Consider the following 20,468-nt stretch of genomic DNA (forward strand, 5'->3'; position numbering starts at 1 on the left):
CTCTTAGTTCTTTTTGATATCTTTTGCCAAATGGATCACGACTTGTGTTTCTGGAGAGGATTGCCAGGATCTTGACATCTGTGCTGGCAGCCAAATAAATACATCTTCTTCTCCTTGCTGCTATAATTGTCTCATTTTCCTGCAACATAAATGCTTGGAGACAAGTGAGTAAAGAATAATTCTTACAATTAAAAATTTGATTTCGTATATGCATATGACCTTTAGCAAATATATATGGATCTCTAGTACATGTTTGCATATAGTGTTTATGGCTGCTATTTAAAGAGAAGTTATAGTTACTAGAATTCCCTATAAAAATTGGTCTCAGTCCTAGGGAAATTTTCTATAAATTTCTTTGACTAATGTTACATTCATCAACCCATGGATTTGGCACAAATCATCCTCTATGTATTAAACTCTGATTTAGCTTGCCTGTCCTTGTCTGCTTCTGTTGGTGAGCCTCACCTGTGGAGTTCATTCAGACCCTCCATCGGAATTGTCGACTTCACAGCCTGCCCTGTGGATTTTGGACTCTGCGTTCCTGCGGTCACGTGAGACACTTTTATAAATTTTATATTTGTGAGTGTTCCCTGTTGATTCTGTTTCTTTAGAGAAATACAGTGCCATGGGCATTTCTAACATTTTTAGATAGGTTTCCTCTTGACTCAGGATTTTTTAGTTACTGTTTATCCTTTGGTTGCTGTTTATTCTGTGACTATTCTGCAGCATTCTAGGAAAATATGTTCTGTGAGTTTCTTCTTGTTTATCAATCTTTCTGTATGCATGGAACTGGAAGTGGTCTTCTTTCTACTCTACTATCATTCTTCATTTTCTTTTTATTTTCAGTGTTTTTGTCCTATAGTTGTTTTCTTGTAAGATTTCTTTACACTGTCAAGGTCGTGTATCATAATTAGATATAATTTGCAAATATTTTGTTCCATTCCATGTTGGAGGACTAAAAAAGGTACAATCTCCAGTACATGGTACATTTAACATGTGAATAACTGAAAGCCTTAGAGTTCAGACAGCAGCTTTAATCTTTTGCAGAAAAACAAATTCCAATCAACTAGAACCTAACACATTTCCAAATAATGGATGGAACACAGAGGAAGACCTCAGGGGTTTTAAAATATTTTGAACTGAGTGAAGTGAAAATATAACCTATCAAAATGTGAATAAAGCTAAATCAGGGTTAGAAGCAGATTTATGGCATAAAGGCTAATATTAGGAAAAATGAAAACGTGCAAAATTGGTAACCCATCTTCCCCAATTAAGAAATGAAACAAAGAATAATGAAATAAGTCAAAATAAACAGTTTAAATAGGCACCCAAATGAGTAAAATGCATAGTAATAAATATAGCCAAGGACATTTAAGAATTGAAAACCCAAAACTATAAAACATTGTTAAAGCAGCATAAAGAAGACCTAAATATAAGGAAAGACATGCTATGTTCATGGATGAGAAGATAGGATTGCTGAGGTAGTAATAGCATCCATACTGATCTACAGATTTTATTTACCATCTTTACCAGGATCTCAGTTGAATCCTTTGTAGAAATTGTTGATTCTAAAATTCATATGGATTTCTAAGAGACCCCAAATAGCTACAACGGTCCTAAAAAGAAAACCAAAATAGAAGCACTCCAGCATCTCAATTTCAAAATTGATTTAAAATTGATAGTGAAGAGAGTATGGGAATGGCACAGATTTGGACACATAGATCAACAGAACAGGATTTAATGTCAGAAATAAACCCACTCGTCTGTGGCTAATTGGCTTTGATAAGGAATCTGAAATGATTCAATTGAGAAACAGTAGTCTTTTCAACTAATGGTGCTGGGGGTACTCAGAAGCTACGAACAATGAAAGTGATATTGGGTCCTTATCTCAGTCAATATAGAAATATCAACTCAAAATGGATTAAATACTGTATTAGTTAGGGTTCTCTAGAGAAACAGAATCACCTGGAAACACTTGCAAATATAAAATTTATAAAAGTGTCTCACGTAACTGTGGGAATGTAGAGTCCAAAATCTGCTGGGCAGGCCAAGAGGCCAATGACTCCGATGGAGGGTCTGGACAAACTCCACAGGAGAGACTTGCCAGCCAAAGCAGGAATAGAGACTGTCTCTTCTGAATCCTCCTTAAAATTCCCATGATTAGATTAAGTATCACTCATTGCAGAAGACATGCCCCTTAGGCTGATTATAGATGGAATCAGCTGTGGATGCAGCTGACGTGATCATGATTTAATTCTATGAAATGTCCTCATCGCAACAGATAGGCCAGCACTTGCCCAACCAAACAGGTACCACCACCTGGCCCAGGTGACACATGAACCTGACCATGACAGGGATCATATGGCCAAAGGGGCAAAGCAGCTTGTACAGCAGCCTGAACCTATCGCAGAGCCTCTTCTTGTTCAGGTCTCCACTCAAAATTAGCAGTTTTTCTGGTCAATTGATAAATGGTCTGAAGTAGCATACCCAAATGAGGAATACGTTGTGCCTCTTTTTTGGTCATAGGCGGGGCCAGATGCAGCAACTTATACTTCACCTTAGAAGGGATATCCCACATGACCAAACTACTGGACACCTAGAAATTTCACAGAGGTGCAAGGCCCTGTATTTTTTGTTTGTTTGTTTTGGTTTTTTTGTTTGATTGTTTTTTTATTAATTAAAAAAAATTAACTAACAACATTTAGAAATCATTCCATTCTACACATACAATCAATAATTCTTAATATCATCACATAGGTGCATATTCATCATTTCTTAGTACATTTGCATCGATTTAGAAAAAGAAATAGAAAGACAACAGAAAAAGAAATAAAATGATAATAGAGAGAAAAAAATTTAAAAAAATAAAAAAACAAAACTATACCTCAGATACAGCTTCAATCAGTGTTTTAACATAATTACATTACAATTAGGTAGTATTGTGCTGTCCATTTCTGAGTTTTTGTATCCAGTCTTGTTGCACAATCTGTATCCCTTCAGCTCCAATTACCCATTATCTTATCCTATTTCTATCTCCTGATGGTCTCTGTTACCAGTGACATATTCCAAGTTTATTCTCGAATGTTGGTTCACATCAGTGGGACCATACAGTATTTGTCCTTTAGTTTTTGGCTAGTCTCACTCAGCATAATGTTCTCTAGGCCCATCCATGTTATTACATGTTTCATAAATTTATTCTGTCTTAAAGCTGCATAATATTCCATCGTATGTATATACCACAGTTTGTTTAGCCACTCATCTGTTGATGGACATTTTGGCTGTTTCCATCTCTTTGCAATTGTAAATAATGCTGCTATAAACATTGGTGTGCAAATGTCCATTTGTGTCTTTGCCCTTAAGTCCTCTGAGTAGAAACCTAGCAATGGTATTGCTGGGTCGTATGGCAATTCTATATTCAGCTTTTTGAGGAACCGCCAAACTGCCTTCCACAGTGGTTGCACCATTTGACATTCCCACCAACAGTGGATAAGTGTGCCTCTTTCTCCACATCCTCTCCAGCACTTGTCATTTTCTGTTTTGTTGATAATGGCCATTCTGGTGGGTGTGAGATGATATCTCATTGTGGTTTTGATTTGCATTTCTCTAATGGCGAGGGACATTGAGCATCTCTTCACGTGCCTTTTGGCCATTTGTATTTCCTCTTCTGAGAGGTGTCTGTTAAGTCTTTTTCCCATTTTGTAATTGGGTTGACTGTCTTTTTGTTGTTGAGTTGAACAATCTCTTTATAAATTCTGAATGCTAGCCCTTTATCTGATATGTCATTTCCAAATATTGTCTCCCATTGTGTAGGCTGTCTTTCTACTTTCTTGATGAGGTTCTTTTTTTTTTTTTATTAATTAACGGAAAAAAAGAAATTAACCCAATATTTAGAAATCATACCATTCTACATATGCAATCAGTAATTCTTAACATCATCACATAGATGCATGATCATCATTTCTTATTACATTTGCATCGGTTTAGAAGAACTAGCAACACAACAGAAAAAGATATAGAATGTTAATATAGAGAAAAAAAAAGTAATAATAATAGTAAAGAAAAAAAAGACAAACATCCAGACAGACAAAAAAAAAAAAAGCAAAAAAAAAACCTATAGCTCAGATGCAGCTTCATTCAGTGTTTTAACATGATTACTTTACAATTAGGTATTATTGTGCTGTCCATTTTTGAGTTTTTGTATCTAGTCCTGTTGCACAGTCTGTATCCCTTCAGCTCCAATTACCCATTATCTTACCCTGTTTCTAACTCCTGCTGGACTCTGTTACCAATGACATATTCCAAGTTTATTCTCGAATGTCGGTTCACATCTGTGGGACCATACAGTATTTGTCCTTTAGTTTTTGGCTAGACTCACTCAGCATAATGTTCTCTAGGTCCATCCATGTTATTACATGCTTCATAAGTTTATCCTGTCTTAAAGCTGCATAATATTCCATCATATGTGTGTACCAGAATTTGTTTAGCCACTCTTCTGTTGATGGACATTTTGGCTGTTTCCATCTCTTTGCAATTGTAAATAACGCTGCTGTAACATTGGTGTGCAAATGTCCGTTTGTGTCTTTGCCCTTAAGTCCTTTGAGTAGATACCTAGCAATGGTATTGCTGGGTCGTATGGCAATTCTATATTCAGCTTTTTGAGGAACCGCCAAACTGCCTTCCACAGTGGTTGCACCTTTTGACATTCCCACCAACAGTGGATAATTGTGCCTCTTTCTCCGCATCCTCTCCAGCACTTGTCATTTTCTGTTTTGTTGATAATGGCCATTCTGGTGGGTGTGAGATGATATCTCATTGTGGTTTTGATTTGCATTTCTCTAATGGCCAGGGACATTGAGCATCTCTTCATGTGCCTTTTGGCCATTTGTATTTCCTCTTCTCAGAGGTTTTTTTGAAGAGTTTGAGGAGAGTTGGTACTAATTCTTTCTGGAATGTTTGATAGAATTCACATGTGAAGCCGTCTGGTCCTGGACTTTTCTTTTTAGGAAGCTTTTGAGTGACTAATTCAATTTCTTTACTTGTGATTGGTTTGTTGAGGTCATCTATTTCTTCTTGAGTCAAAGTTGGTTGTTCATGTCTTTCCAGGAACCCGTTCATTTCATCTAAATTGTTGTATTTATTAGCGTAAAGTTGTTCATAGTATCCTGTTATTACCTCCTTTATTTCCGTGAGGTCTGTAGTTATGTCTCCTCTTCCATTTCTGATCTTATTTATTTGCATCCTATCTCTTCTTCTTTTTGTCAATCTTGCTAAGGGCCCATCAATCTTATTGATTTTCTCATAGAACCAACTTCTGGTCTTATTGATTTTCTCTATTGTTTTCATGTTTTCATTTATTTCTGCTCTAATCTTTGTTATTTCTTTCCTTTTGCTTGCTTTGGGATTAGTTTGCTGTTCTTTCTCCAGTTCTTCCAAGTGGACAGTTAATTCCCGAATTTTTGCCCTTTCTTCTTTTTTGATATATGCATTTAGGGCAATAAATTTCCCTCTTAGCACTGCCTTTGCTGCATCCCATAGGTTTTGATATGTTGTGTTTTCATTTTCATTTGCCTTGAGATATTTACTAATTTCTCTTGTAATTTCTTCCTTGACCCACTGCTTGTTTAAGAGTATGTTGTTGAGCCTCTACGTATTTGTAAATTTTCTGGCACTCTGCCTATTATTGATTTCCAACTTGATTCCTTTATGATCTGAGAAAGTGTTGTGTATGATTTCAATCTTTTTAAATTTGTTGACACTTGCTTTGTGACCCAGCATATGGTCTATCTTTGAGAATGATCCATGAGCACTTGAGAAAAAGGTGTATCCTGCTGTTGTGGGATGTAGTGTCCTACAAATGTCTGTTAAGTCTAGCTCATTTATTGTAATATTCATATTCTCAGTTTCTTTATTGATCCTCTGTCTAGATGTTCTGTCCATTGATGAGAGTGGGGAATTGAAGTCTCCAAGTATTATGGTAGATGTGTCCCATTTCAGTATTTGCAGTGTATTCGTCATGTATTTTGGGGCATTCTGATTTGGTGCATAAATATTTATGATTGTTATGTCTTCTTGTTTAATTGTTCCTTTTATTAGTAGATAGTATCCTTCTTTGTCTCTTTTAATTATTTTACATTTGAAGTCTAATTTGTTGGATATTAGTATAGCTACTCCTGCTCTTTTCTGGTTGTTATTTGCATGAAATATCTTTTCCAAACCTTTCACTTTCAACCTATGTTTATCTTTGGGTCTAAGATGTGTTTCCTGTAGACAGCATATAGAAGGATGCTGTTTTTTAATCCATTCTGCCAGTCTATGTCTTTTGATTGGGGAATTCAGTCCATTAACATTTAGTGTTATTACTGTTTCGGTAATACTTTCCTCTACCATTTTGCCTTTTGTATTATATATATCATATCTAATTTTCCTTCTTTCTACACTCTTCTCCACACCTCTCTCTTCTGTCTTTTCGTATCTGACTCTAGTGCTCCCTTTAGTATTTCTTGCAGAGCTGGTCTCTTGGTCACAAATTCTCTCAGTGACTTTTTATCTGAAAATGTTTTAATTTCCCCCTCATTTTTGAAGAACAAGTTTGCTGGATATAGAATTCTTGGTTGGCAGTTTTTCTCTTTTAGTAATTTAAATATATCATCCCATTGTCTTCTCACCTCCATGGTTTCTGCTGAGATATCTACACATAGTCTTATTGGGTTTCCCTTGTATGTAGTGGATTGTTTTTCTCTTGCTGCTTTCAAGATCCTCTCTTTCTCTTTGACCTCTGACATTCTAACTAGTAAGTGTCTTGGAGAATGCCTATTTGGGTCTATTCTCTTTGGGGTGTGCTGCACTTCTTGGTTCTGTAATTTTAGGTCTTTCATAAGAGTTGGGAAATTTTCAGTGAAAATTTCTTCCATTAGTTTTTCTCCTCCTTTTCCCTTCTCTTCTCCTTCTGGGACACCCACAACATGTATATTTGTGCGCTTCACATTGTCATTCAATTGCCTGATCCCCTGCTCAAAATTTTCCATTCTTTTTCCTATAGTTTCTGTTTCTTTTTGGATTTCAGATGTTCCATCTTCCAATTCACTAATTCTAACCTCTGTCTCTTGAAATCTACCATTGTAGGTTTCCATTATTTTTTTTCATCTCTTCTACTGTATCTTTCATTCCCATAAGTTCTGTGATTTGTTTTTTTAGACTTTCCATTTCTTCTTTTCCTTCATCCCTTGCCTTCTTCATGTCCTCTCTCAATTTATTGATTTGGTTTTTGAAGAGGTTTTCCCTTTCTGTTCGTATATTCAGAATTAGTTGTCTCAGCTCCTGTATCTCATTTTAACTATTGGTTTGTTCCTTTGACTGGGCCATATCTTCAGTTTTCCTGGTGTGATTGCGAAGTCCTGGGATCTGAATTCCTTGAGAGAGGGTTTCTGCCTGAGTTGCGTTTCACCCCTCCCATGGGGAAGGGTCAGGTGATAGAGAGCCCTGAAAGCAGCATGTTTCTGCGTTTGGGGCAGTTGTAACTTGTGTAATCCTGGCACTGAGCCCAGAGGTAACCAAGCCTCCGTAGAAACAGCCGCAGATGGCTCTGCTTCGCCCCCTTTCCTCTTCCTCAGTTAGCCCAATAGGCGACCTCCACCCTGATTAGTTTCGCCTGAGCTGGGGGCCTACTTCTAATAGTCAGAATTTGTCCATTAACGCCACTATTGGTGTTTGGTTGGACTCAGTCCCCACTACTGTTGGAGACTCTTTCCTTTCCCTCCGGGTAACCGCCTGTGGGGCAGGGGTGCCGGTCGCCGGCCGCCGCAGCTTGGGAAATTCGCTGATCGAGACCTGCCGCCGGACCGGGAAGCCTCCTGTGGTGGAGGGGCACTGGTCGCCGGCCGACACGCCTTGGGGAATTCACTGATCGAGACCCGCCGCAGGCCGGGAAGCCTCCTGTGGGGGAGGGGCGCCGGTCGCCAGCCGCTGTGGCCTGGGGAAGCGCGCCGCTCGAGAAACTCACTGCAGCAGAGTCTCGCAGCGGGTCCAGCCGGTCCAGACTGGGGTACGCTGTGTGTCCAGTCTCTGTCATGGCTCCGGGAGCTGTTCTGCACTATTTCTGGTTATTTAGTACTTGTTCTGGAGGAGGAACTAAGACACGTGCACCTTCTAAGCCGCCATCTTGGCCCCCTCCCCCCGGCCCCTGTATTTTTGTTAGATTAATTTCCCATCCTCTGACATGCAAATGCCTTATCTGTATGTCTAGAGTAGTTGCTATTTCTTGCTTGCTAGGTCCATTCAACATGGTATCATCAATATAATGGACCAGTGTGATGTCTTGTGAAAGGGAGAAATGATCAAGGTTCCTGCAGATGAAATTATGACATACTGCTGGAGAGTTGATATACCCCTGAAGTAGGCCAGTGAAAGTATATTGCTGACCTTGCCAGCTGAAAGCAAACTGGTTTTGGTGGCCTTTACTAACAGGTATTGAGAAAAAAGCTTTGCCAGATCAGTAGCTGCATATCAGATACCAGGGGATATATTGATTTGCTCAAGCAATGATACCACATCCAGAGCAGCAGCTGTAATTGGAGTTACCACCTGGTAATGCTTATGATAATCCACTGTCATCCTCCAAGACCCATCTGTTTTCTGTACAGGCCAAATAAGAGAGTTGAATGGGGATGCGGTGGGAATCACCACCCCTATATTCTTCAAGTCCTTAAGAGTGACAATCTTTGCAATCCCTCCAGGAATCCGGTATTGCTTCTGATTTACTATTTTGCTAGGTAGGGGCAGTTCTAGTGGCTTCCACTTGCCCTTTACCACCATAATAACTCTCATCCCACGAGTTAGAGAGCCAATGTGGGCATTCTGCCAGGTGCTCAGTATGTCTATACCAATTATACATTCTGGAACTGAGGAAATAACTGCAGAATGAGTCCAGGGGCCCAGTGGACTCACTGTGAGATGGACCTGATAAAACTCCATTGATCACCTGGCCCCCATAAGCCCCCACTCTGACTGGTGGACCAGAGTGACTTTTTGGATCCCCTGGAATTATTGTCATTTCTGAACCAGTGTCTAATAATCCCCCAAATGTCTGATCATTTCCTTTTCCCCCATGCACAGTTACCCTGGTAAGAAGCCGTTGATGTCTTGGGGAAGGCTTGGACAAATCTCTTGCCACAAATCTCTGTGAGTCAGATTATTTTGACTCCTGCTTGAGTTTGCTGTCTTTATTATAATAGCCACGTCCACCCTGTCTTTGGGAGTTAAGTGCTGCGACCTGGCTTCTGCCAGCTCCGGATCTGGTCTTCCCCACTGTGTTTAAGGATTCCAGCTCAATGACAGTAGTTCCTACAGTAATATCTACCCTACAGAGAAGTGCAACTACAAAGCTCTTCAAGGATGATGGTGCTAGTCTCACAAATTTATTTCTCATTGTTCTGGAAAGAGGTGCATCCTCCAGACATCCCTGGGGTGTAAGAGCAGGCTTTGCATGATAAATCCCCTCTAACATTCCAATCTCTCTAAGCCTCTGGATCCCCTCATCTACATTATACCCAGGCAGTTTTGGCATTTCAACTCAGGTAATGTTGGCCACCTTTTGATGCATGTTTCAACCATGTTAGAAATACCTTTTCTAAGCCCTTGAGCTATAACATTGAATGCAGAATCTCTGCTTAGTGGACCCATATCAATAAATTCAGCCTGATCCAGCCTTATATTTCTCCCACCATTACCCCTCACCATTGAAATCCATTGCCACATCTATTCCCCTGATTTCTGTCTATATAAATTCAAAAAGTCACACAGTTCTTTCGTAGTATAACATACCTCTTCATGTGTGGTGCTTTGTATATCACCTTTAGGAGCCTGTTGTGACTTTAGTCTAGTTATAGGTCTGGAAGAAATGAAGTATGGTGGGGGTGGCTCATGAAAAGAATTAGAAATATCTTCCAAGCCATTTGCTTCAGGGTATTCATTTGCAGTTTCATCTGGTTAGATAGGATTAATCATTCTAGAGCTAATCTGTTTAGGAGGAGGTTGTGGGGCCAACTGCTGAAGGTAGGCTGAAGATGGGGCAAGTGTGTCCTCAGGGCAGACTGTTACAGGGTTATCTAGAGAAGACTCAGCATGACCTAGGGTTTCAACCTCACTCCCGACATCATTATCAATCCATATGTCAGCATCTCATTTCTTAGGGTACCAGTCCTTTCCCATCAGTGCCCTCACTTTAATGGCAGACACCATGCAACATTGAGATTTCAGTTTATGTTTTAAAGTTGCTACTCTAACAATAAGATTCTGAGTCTGATTTTCAGAGATCTCAAGTCTACGGCTACGGAATATAAGATTTTCCTTCAGGATACTCATAGAAACATCTACTTCTGTCACTAGGCGCTTAAGCTTCTCATTTGAAGCCTTAAGCCCATCCCTTTCACTCCTTAATATATCCATTTTATCTAACAATAATCAGCCAACATCTCTATACCTCTCATTTCCACAAAACTCCGTTAAGGTGTCAAAAACATTATCCCCCAGAGCCTGGCTTCGTACAAGCCAGCATTAGGAGAATCGAATGGTGATGTTTTGACTATATCTTGCCAACTAATTCCATTGATTGGGAGTGTCATTGTGATTATGGGAATCAGTATCCTTAGTGCCTTTGGGTCCAATCATAAATCCATTCATAAAAACCCATTTTTAAGAACCACTCCTGGTACCAAATGTATTAATTAGGGTTCTCTAGAGAAACAGAATCAACAGGAAACATTTGGAAATATAAAATTTATAAAAGTGGCTCACATCACCATGGGAACACAGAGTCCAGTATCCACAGGGCAAGCTGTGAAGCCAACAATTCTGATGGAGGGTCTAGATGAACTCCACAGGAGAGGTTAACTGGCTGAAGCAGGAAGAAGAACCTGTCTCTTCTGAATCCTTCTTAAAGGACTCCCAGTCTTTAGATCAAGCATCACACATTGCAGAAGACACACCCCTTGGCTGATTACGCATGATTTAATTCTATGAAATGTCCTCATCGCAATAGCCAGGCCAGCACTTGCCCAATCAGACAAATAAGTACTACCACTTGGCCAAGTTGATGCATGAACCTGACCATGACAGATACCAAAATGTCAGAGCTAAACTCTAAAACTCTTCAAAGAAATCATGGAGAAAATATCTGTGAACTTGAGTTTGTTCAAAGATTCGTACGTATGACACAAAAAGCATGAGAAACAACACACAAATGATTATTTTGACTTGATCACATTTAAAATTTTTTACCTTAATCTGAACCATAAATAATATGAAAGACATCCTTCGGAATGAGAATACTTTAAATCATTTATCTGATGAAGTATTTGTGTATAGAATACATCGAGAACAATAAGCCAGTGTGCAAAAGATCCAAATAGACAGTTATAAGAGGAAGAGTAATAAATGGGCTATATGCATAAGGAAATATATTTCACAATGCTAGTTAGCAGAGAAGTGCAAATGAAGATCACAATACCATACAAATCTAGAATTACTATCATGGCTAGTAAAGCGTGATCTCTGCTGGAAAAAAATGGTAAACTGGGCTCTCAAAATTCAAAGTTTCTATTCTTTGAAAAAGGATGTTAGAATAAAAAAAGGTGCAGATTCATAAAAATATTTGCAAATCTCGTATCAAATGCAAAAATGCATCCAAACTTAACACTCACATATTTCAAAAATTAAAATTATAATAACCTCATAAGCAATGTGCAAAGCATTTGAGTAAACACTTCTTCCAGCAAGATCTGTGAATAGAAAATAAGAACATGAACGTATCCTTAACATCATTGGTCTTCAGGAAAATGCAAATTAGAAATACAGTGAAATATCACTGCACAACTCTTAAAACTTTGAAGTATAAAAATCAAATGCACAATAATGTAGTGGAGAAGACATAGCAGCTAGAGATCTTGTACACATAGATGGGGATATTGCAAGATATCACACCTAATTTTAAAAAAAGTATTGAGTTTTCAAATAAAGTGAAAGAAACACTATATGACTTAGCAATTCAATTCCTCTGAATTCACGTGAAAGATATTAAAACTTATCTTCACTCAAAATACCTATGCACTAAGGTATTTAGTGTCTTTATTCATAATAATCAGAAACTGCAAACAAATCAAGAATCCTTGAACTAGAAAATAGATAAAGAAACTGGCACATCATGGCAACAAAATTCTGCTGAGAAAGAAATAGGAAGGAACTACAGTTTCAGAGGACACCAAGGAAGAATCTTAAATGTATTATGGTAAGTAAAAACGCCATACTCAAAACACTGAAGACTCTGTGATTCCGTTTGTTTGACATTCTGACAAAAAAAGAAAAAAAGTGAAAGAAAACGTCAGTACTTGCTAGGGTTTTAATAGTGAGACTGTGATGACTACCAGAGAGAGTTGTATGTCTTGGTACACGACAGTACGCTTCATTAAAGCGACGTTAACCATATACAAAAAGGGTGTAATTTGTGCATGTAAATTAAACCTTTAAAAGAAACCAAAATATTGAGGTGATGTCACCAAAATGGTGGAGTGAGATGCTCTTGGATTCATTCCCCGTTTGAGCAACAAACCAAAAGTGGCACAACCATCCTTTTTTTTATCCCAGGATAGCAGAGTTACAGTAACTTGGGCTGGTGCCAAATCTAGACAAAGGCAAGAAAAATAGGCATACCTCACAGAAAAACTCATTGCATTCTTGCAAGCCATTTCTCCACTGGCCCCCACTCAAGCATAGCATGAAACATATACACAATCCCAGTGAAGTACCAGTATCTGATTCTAGATGGAATACATACTTTGCACATATATGTGTTTTCAGAGTGGTTTCATAGCATCTTGAGGGACTGAATCAGGATACTCATCATGAGCTTGCAGTCTCAGAGCTTATCCTCTAGCTGCAGCTCTGAGGAAGAGCAGCCAAGCTGTGGTTGCTTTAGAGTAAGAGTGGCAACTTTGGTACATACAGAGTAGCTCTTCTGCCTGAGAAGAGAGATGGTTGGTTGGGGATCATACAGATGTGTGGGGATGGTGGAAATCCTAAGGCCGTTCACTCAAGCCCACTATATTACACGTGATGATAAAAGATCCCGGGAGATTTTGTGTTTTCTCTTCAAACTATTCCTCAGATTCATTGTTAAGCTGCCTAAACTCTGAAGGAGTCTACTTGTGGAAACTAATATACAAAGACTGGGAAAGATGGCTTTTGTTTGATATTTTTTAATAGATGAACATTTGATAGGAAAATAACTGATTTTAAATCCTGGAAACTTGAAACCCTCCTGGACTTATGAATGGAAGGACATGGTAGTTGGTGATATGCATGTTCTCTTTATAGTTTAAAACTCCTCAGAATGAAACATGTCTTAAATTCTTAGAGGTTTAATTGTATCCACTGTGTTAACACAGGTCACTCACCTCTGCTGTCACCACCAGTGTATTTGTTGTCAGAGTGTCCATGGAGTATGTGGGTGTGTATTATGGGCCAGATGGCTCCTTAAAGGGTTTCTATACATTTCCTAACTTTTTATAATGAGAACTCCTGAAGAAATCAAGTGTATATTAAAAATGACTGAAATTGAAACATAATCCTCAGGGGAAGCATGATTATCTCATTTCTGTAACATATAATTAATTGTAAATTTAACAGTATTTTTGTTTTCAAGGAATTATATTCATCTACTGATAACTTTCCTGGGGAAATCAGACCTCTCTTTCAGAGTTTCATATGTCTTTGAGAACATGGCCCTGTATCCAGTCCACGCTCTCCACCCTTCACCACAGTCCATCTAAACTGCCTCATTTTCCACCACAGTGAGGGCAGACTGCAGAACTTTTTCTGAGAGCATCAGAAACACCTCAAATCAATACAGGGTCTTTCTGCATTACATCCATTCCTCTAGATAAAAGTCCATTTTCATCCAGTATGGTTTCATGTGCCTCCCATTCATGCCACTTACATTGACACATTCATGGGACTGAAATTCTAAAGTGGTATGATAAAAGACAGGATGTCAGTGTCCGAAAGTGATCATATATGAGGTCCATCCTCTAACACCCCCAAGCTCTGAAATCGAAATTATCAAAGACAAAATATCCATTTCATATACTCAAACTTAACCACATAGTCAAAGATCCTTTTACTGTATGAGGTAACATTCACTGATTGCTGAGAGTAGGACCTGAATAACTTTAGGGGACATTAATTACTCTAACATGATTGATGTATTTTTCCTCTGTAACCTCAAATCAGAAAGTAATAACATCTATATATACATATATTATATATATACACATTCTATATATTGTACACACATATATACATATGTGCATGTGTGTATATATTGTATGAATTTCTAAGTTTTATAGATGCCCATTTTGCTGCATATTTAGCATTTGGTACTAGGAAATACTGAAGTTGTCTTTGCAGTTGAGCTTCATCTATAAAGCAGTAAAATGAATGAGATCACTGGTTTTGAACTTCCTAATTTGAAAAAGACCCCATGCCCTGTAAGCAAAAAGTAAAATCTCATACATAAAACTGATAGAGGCAGGGAGACTGTGAGGAGAGGAAGCATTAAGCACTGGATTGATGCAAATTGGTCCCCTATATTTTGTCTACCCTCTTGTGGTAGTTAGATTCCGGTGTCAACTTGGCTAGGTGAAGGTGCCTAGTTCTATTGCTATGGACATAAGCCAATGGGATGTGAAGCTTATCTATTCCTGATTACATCTGCAGTCAGCTAAGAGGCATGCCTGTGCAATGAACGATGTTTGATTTAATTGGCTGGTGCTTAAATGAGAGGCTCAACGTGACACAGCCTAAGCAGCTCAGCGTACCTCATCTCGGCACTCGCAGCTCAGCCCAGGCCTTTGGAGATGCAGAAAGAAATGACCCCTGGGAAAGTTGTTGGAACCCAGAGGCCTACAGAGAAGGCCAGCAGAGAACAGCCTGTGCCTTCCCACGTAAGAAAGAACCTCAGTTGAAAGTTGCCTTTCCTCTGAAGGCTTATATGTTAAATCAATAAATCTCCTTTTATTAAAGCCAATCTGTCTCTGGTGTATTGCATTCTGGCAGCTAGCAAACTAGAACTCCTCTGGAGAATACTTTCTGAAACCTAGTTGATGAGTTCACTGTGATAATCTTTCATGTTTTCCAAATCATGCCTTTATGCAATTATGGCAATTGCAAATAAAATTGGTCAGAAGAACATTTTTATTTTTCAAATATTAGAAAACTTTCATAGTTTAATCACATATGAACAGAAAAATGATTGACAAATTTGCCAAAATTCCCTAGCCTTAATACCTTTCTTTCTCCTATTATTTAAAGATTTTATACAATTTCACTAGAGAATCCATACCATTTTTCTCGCAATAACTATATAACTAATTGAAGATCCTTCCACTGTGTTTAAGAAATCTGTACTTGTCTTTTTGGTAATGCAGTAATATGTTCCTTTGGGAGAAATGGAATACCTTTAACTTTGGCTTCCCTAAATCCATTTAGACTGTTATTTATCAGGGTAGGGAGTGGTCATTCTACGATGGGGAATCAGGTTCTCTAATATCTTGCCTCATTCCTAGTTGTGGATACCAGGTATCTTTGGAAACTCAGCTATCAACCTGTCACCTAACAGACAAGGAAGAAGAATGGGGCTGAGGTGGTGGATGGACCTGCTCCACACTACCTCCTTCAGAGTTGAACAGGGTCAGCCCTACAATGGGTTTCACTGACTACCGAAGTGGCAATCAAATGCATTGCTTACCAGCTCCACCTTGCATCACCCTGTTCAATCTCATAGATGCTGTGTATGTTGGGGATTCAGTTCCCTTCTCAGCCTCTGACACTTCCTTGGTAGGCAAATCTCAGAACTGGCCGTTTGTGCTGGATAGGGGATGGGAGATTCATTCCCTACTCATTCTCTAAGCACTATCACACCAGGGAGGAAGAGTTTCTTGTTCTTCTAGGCAGAGTATGGAAGATGAGCTCTTTTTGTCTATGCCAGTTGGAGATTTCATTTTGGAAGCTTCTATATAGCTCTGTCTAGGAAAAATGTTGCCTAATAAGTAAAACTCCACAATATGTGGTTCAAGACAGACATCTCTTTTTCTTCTTTCCACTGTTCATGGCTTTTTCCATGATTGTTTATTGTGTTGTCTGAGGGTTTTTAGTTTCAAGAAGGAAAATACAAGAAAAATGGTGTTAATTTCTCTTGGATGAGCCAGAAACCTGGGCTTGGGTATGTGGGACTACCCTGCCATTTCCTACCCTGGAAATTGGCACAAGTGAAAGCCCAGAAGTATATAACTGTGGCAAGAATCTGGGGCAAGCAGACCACTTCTAACACTTGCCCTGAGAGTGAGAAATAGCACTAGAAAGCAGAGAAGGGCGTACTTGTTGCTCACTCATTATTCCAGCAAAGCAAGCATCCAGAAGTCCTTTTCCAGTTTACGTCTCACACATAGTGGGATGCAGTATACTTGGAAGGAGGCTCAGGGATGGCATTGATGAGGTGGATGCTCAGCCACTTTGATGACTCTTGTCAACATCCTCAGATGCATTGCCCCTTTTACTCCCCTAAAGCAATGCACAGTCACTGGTGGTACCACAGATGGCCAGTACAAGCAGGCAGGGCTTGTCAGGTTCCTGTAGCTGGTGTTGGCATGGCCATTGGCCATCATCATGTTAGTTCGTACTGTTGCCCACAAGTCTCCGAAAGTGAAGGTCTTCAAGAAGAGATGCCTGCAGACCACCATCCACCACTACAATGTCCATGTCCCCCAGGCAAAATCAACCTTTTGCTCAGTTTCCCCTTTCTCTTCCATTTCCCTATTGCTTCCAAGATCTCAGAATGTCCCACCCCTATCATCCTGGTTTTATCTGTGAGTTCCAAGAGCAAACATTCATGGAATCAGCACAGAGGCAGGGAGGCAGTAGAGGAAGGCTGTTCTCACTTCTGTTCCCTAAGTCTGTTGCATGACATTTCCTTGAAGCATCTGTCAGGCCTAAGGTATGGCCACAAGGACAAATCCACTCATGGAAGGAAGGAATTAACCAGGGAGAGGGTCAGATGGGGTGTCTCTAGGTCACTGGGCCTTCTCCCCTCCTGTTGCAGTTTCTCAAGACCTTCCTATCATGATCTGGATCTAAGGAGGTGCCTTCCTCATGGGGTCAAACACAGAACCACATTTATAGCCTATATGTCTATGAAGGGAGGATATCTCCATTTATAGAAGTGCCACTTGTCGTTTTCAGACACTGTCATGATTGCCACTCTGCTTCGTCACATGAGAATACAACCTGCTAGTTCATTGGACATTTGGGGGCACCTGGGATAGGGGAATGAGTGTGCCTTATCACATGAGGTCTGTGCTGGCTTGAAAGGATGTATGTCCCCTAGAAAAGCCATGTTTTAATCAAGATCCCATTTCGTGAAGGCAGAATAATCCCTATTCAGTCCTGTATGTAATGAGGTCATCTCCCTGGAGATGTAACCCAATCAAGAGTGGCTGTTAAGCTGGGTTAGGTAGAGGCACATCTTCACCCATTTGGGTGGGTTTTAATCAGTTTCTGAAGTCCTATAAAAGGAAACATTTCAGAGAATGAGGAGATTCAGAGAGAGCAGAGCAGAATGACGTAGCCATGAGAAGCGAGTTCACCAGCCAGCAACCTTTGGAGATGAAAAAGAAAAATGCCTCCAAGGGAGCTTCATGGAACAGGAAGCCAGCAGAAGAATCTAGCAGGTGATGCTATGTTCACCATGTTCTCTTCCAGATGAGAGAGAAACTCTGTGTTCATCATGTGCCCTTCTGCTTGAGAGAGAAACCCTGAACTTCATCAGCCTTCTTGAACCAAGGTATCTTACCTTGGATGCCTTAGATTGGACATTTCTATAGACTTGTTTTAATTGGGACATTTTATCAGCCTTAGAACTGTAAACTAGCAACTTATTAAATTCCCCTTTTTAAAAGGCATTCTATTTCTGGTATATTGCATTCCGGCATCTAGCAAACTAGAACAAGCTCCAAGTCCTGCAGGGTAGTGCTCTTTAGTTCCCATTTGATCAAAGTAACTCCTGAATGCTTTAAAGAAATGCCGAGGACCCTATTCATAGAACCATATAGCTGCTTTGCATTTGACTCGAGAGAACCGGAAGCTCCTGAGCGGCTTAAGTGAAATAAAAGATGCTGTCATCAGAAGATGACAAGTCATTTAACCAACCCAATTCAACCTCACTTTACCAGTACCTAGATTAAAAAAAATCTGAACATTATCAGAATCCCTGCTGCCCCTTTCCCATGTTTATCCCTTCCAAGAGTAACCACTGACCTGATCATTCACACTATGAATTAGTTATACTTGTTCTTGAGCTTATAGAATTGGTAATATACAGTAGGACACTCTCTTTAGCTTACAGTATATTGTGAAATTTATCCATAATGTTGCATTTGGTTGTCCATATTGCTGGATTGTATTCTCTGTGTATATAGCATTATTTATTCATTCCCCTTTTGAAGAGACTGAACATGGCTATTATTAAATCTTAATATCAAAGGTGAATGAACCCTAGGCCCAGCAAACATGAACAGTTAACTAGAAACACTGGGTGAGATCATCTCCATGAAGATGAGGGACACCCAATTGTAGACATGACCTTTTGATTAGATGGGGATGTGACCCCACCTTTTCCAAGAGAGTCTTGGTTAGCTTGCTGGAGTTATTTAAATGAGGAAACATTTTGAAGAGAATGGAGCCTACTGAAAGAGATTTAAACTCTCAGAGAATAACTGCTTCAGAAGGCAGAGATGTGAATGTAAGTAAATTCTTGGAGTCCAGCAGATTTCACCACGAGATGTGAAGCAAGTCAGAACCTGAAGAGAGCCAAGGGAAGACAAGAGATGAAAGCCAATGTCAGAGAAGCAAAGTAAGGAATCTCCATAGGAACAGAGGCTAAAAGCATAGGATCCCAAGGAAGGAAGGAGCAGATGCCAGCCACGTCACTACCTTGCTGACAGAGGTATTTCAGACCCATTGACCTTCCGTGAATTAAGATGTCTATGCTTGGGTGCTTTAGTTTGGGCATTTTTTTAATAGGATTAGGACTGTAAACTTGTACCTAAATAAATTCCCTTTTTAAAAGTCATTCCATTTCTGGTACATTGCATTCTGGCAGCTTAATCTAATACAGGTTATTACAAATAGAAAGTGAACATATAGAAAATTAAACATTAACATCAGAGATGAACGAACTCTAGGCCCTGCAAACATGAACACTTAACAAAAGGCTCTAGGATTGGATATACTGGCACACTCGACTATAGAGCTGAGAGGTGAGGCTGAAAAGAGTAGAATTAATGGAGCAAAGAGCTCCTAAATGGGGAGTTAGACACATGGATCTCCTCTCAAACTGCAAAGACAAGAGTGTCTCTGTCCCAATCATCAACCCAGCTTTCCACGAGATGGGAAAGATAAGAGGCTTTGAACTTGTAGATGTGGGCATAGGAGAGTTTGGGGTAAGAAACACTGAAAGAAGCAGGAGCCCCGGTAAAGGGCTGTAGCCCGAGCCACAGCCCTCTGCCTATCCTCAACAAACAGAATGTTTGTGACCAGAATCACTACACCCAAGTGGGAGTCTGGAGGATGCTTTCATGGAGATCTGAAGCTCCTGAGAGCACTGGGAGGGTCCTCACCCAGTGAACACGCAGAGGACCACTAGAGACACAGTCATTTCCCAGGCACACATAGCCCAATGAGCTGATTCCTTATAAACGGGCATAGGAATGGATGGTTGGGATGACCAGATTCATGAGGACAGACTATGGCCTGAGAAGGAAGGAAGGAAACACATGCAGGCATCAGCAGCTTCTAGCTCTTTACAGAACAGGTCTTGGAACTGACCCATTCCCTGCGTCTTAAGTGTCCCCCTGACCCCCACCCCAGTGTGGTAATCAACATCCTCATCTTAAAGAGTTCCTGTCTTGGTCTCTACCTATTCTTCCTGTTGTAGCCTTTCCTCATCTCACAGACACTGTTTTCTTAAATTAAAATTAATCACTTTATCCTGCTGACAGCATTTACACACACACATACCCCACTCCTCTGGCCACCATTCACTTACTGCATTTAGGCTCTTCCTGCTTCCAGCTGATCTTCAAACATACCACTCACAATCCAATTCCTAACCTTCACCTGGTCTGTCTTTTCATTCTGCAATTCTTGTTCCCTGGATCGTTCAGTGCTCAATTGTCCCCTCATAGAAAGGGACAATTCAAGATCCCCCTTTCCCAGAAGCATCACTCATGCCCTTCCCTGCTCATTCTTTTCCATTATTTCATCATCACATGACATCTTCTGTGCCGTGTTTAATTTCTCTGTTGAGTATCTTCCTCCTCCCATCTCCCATCTCCTTCCTCAGCTCCACCAAGACAGGGACATCC

At 39.8% G+C, this 20,468-nt stretch overlaps 1 protein-coding gene across 2 annotated transcripts in view; it reads left to right on the forward strand.

Moving 5' to 3' along the window:
• LOC143677333 (nucleolar protein 10-like) overlaps positions 1–20,468 on the forward strand; it is an 82,813-nt gene that overhangs the window by 43,326 nt on the left and 19,019 nt on the right. For both annotated transcript variants that reach the window (XR_013172512.1, XR_013172513.1), the window contains one exon: positions 428–579. The gene's annotated coding sequence lies outside the window, so the exon portion shown is untranslated. The remainder of the gene's footprint in view (positions 1–427; positions 580–20,468) is intronic.

The sequence above is a fragment of the Tamandua tetradactyla genome, chromosome 3, assembly GCF_023851605.1.
Source record: "Tamandua tetradactyla isolate mTamTet1 chromosome 3, mTamTet1.pri, whole genome shotgun sequence".
NCBI lineage: Eukaryota > Metazoa > Chordata > Mammalia > Pilosa > Myrmecophagidae > Tamandua > Tamandua tetradactyla.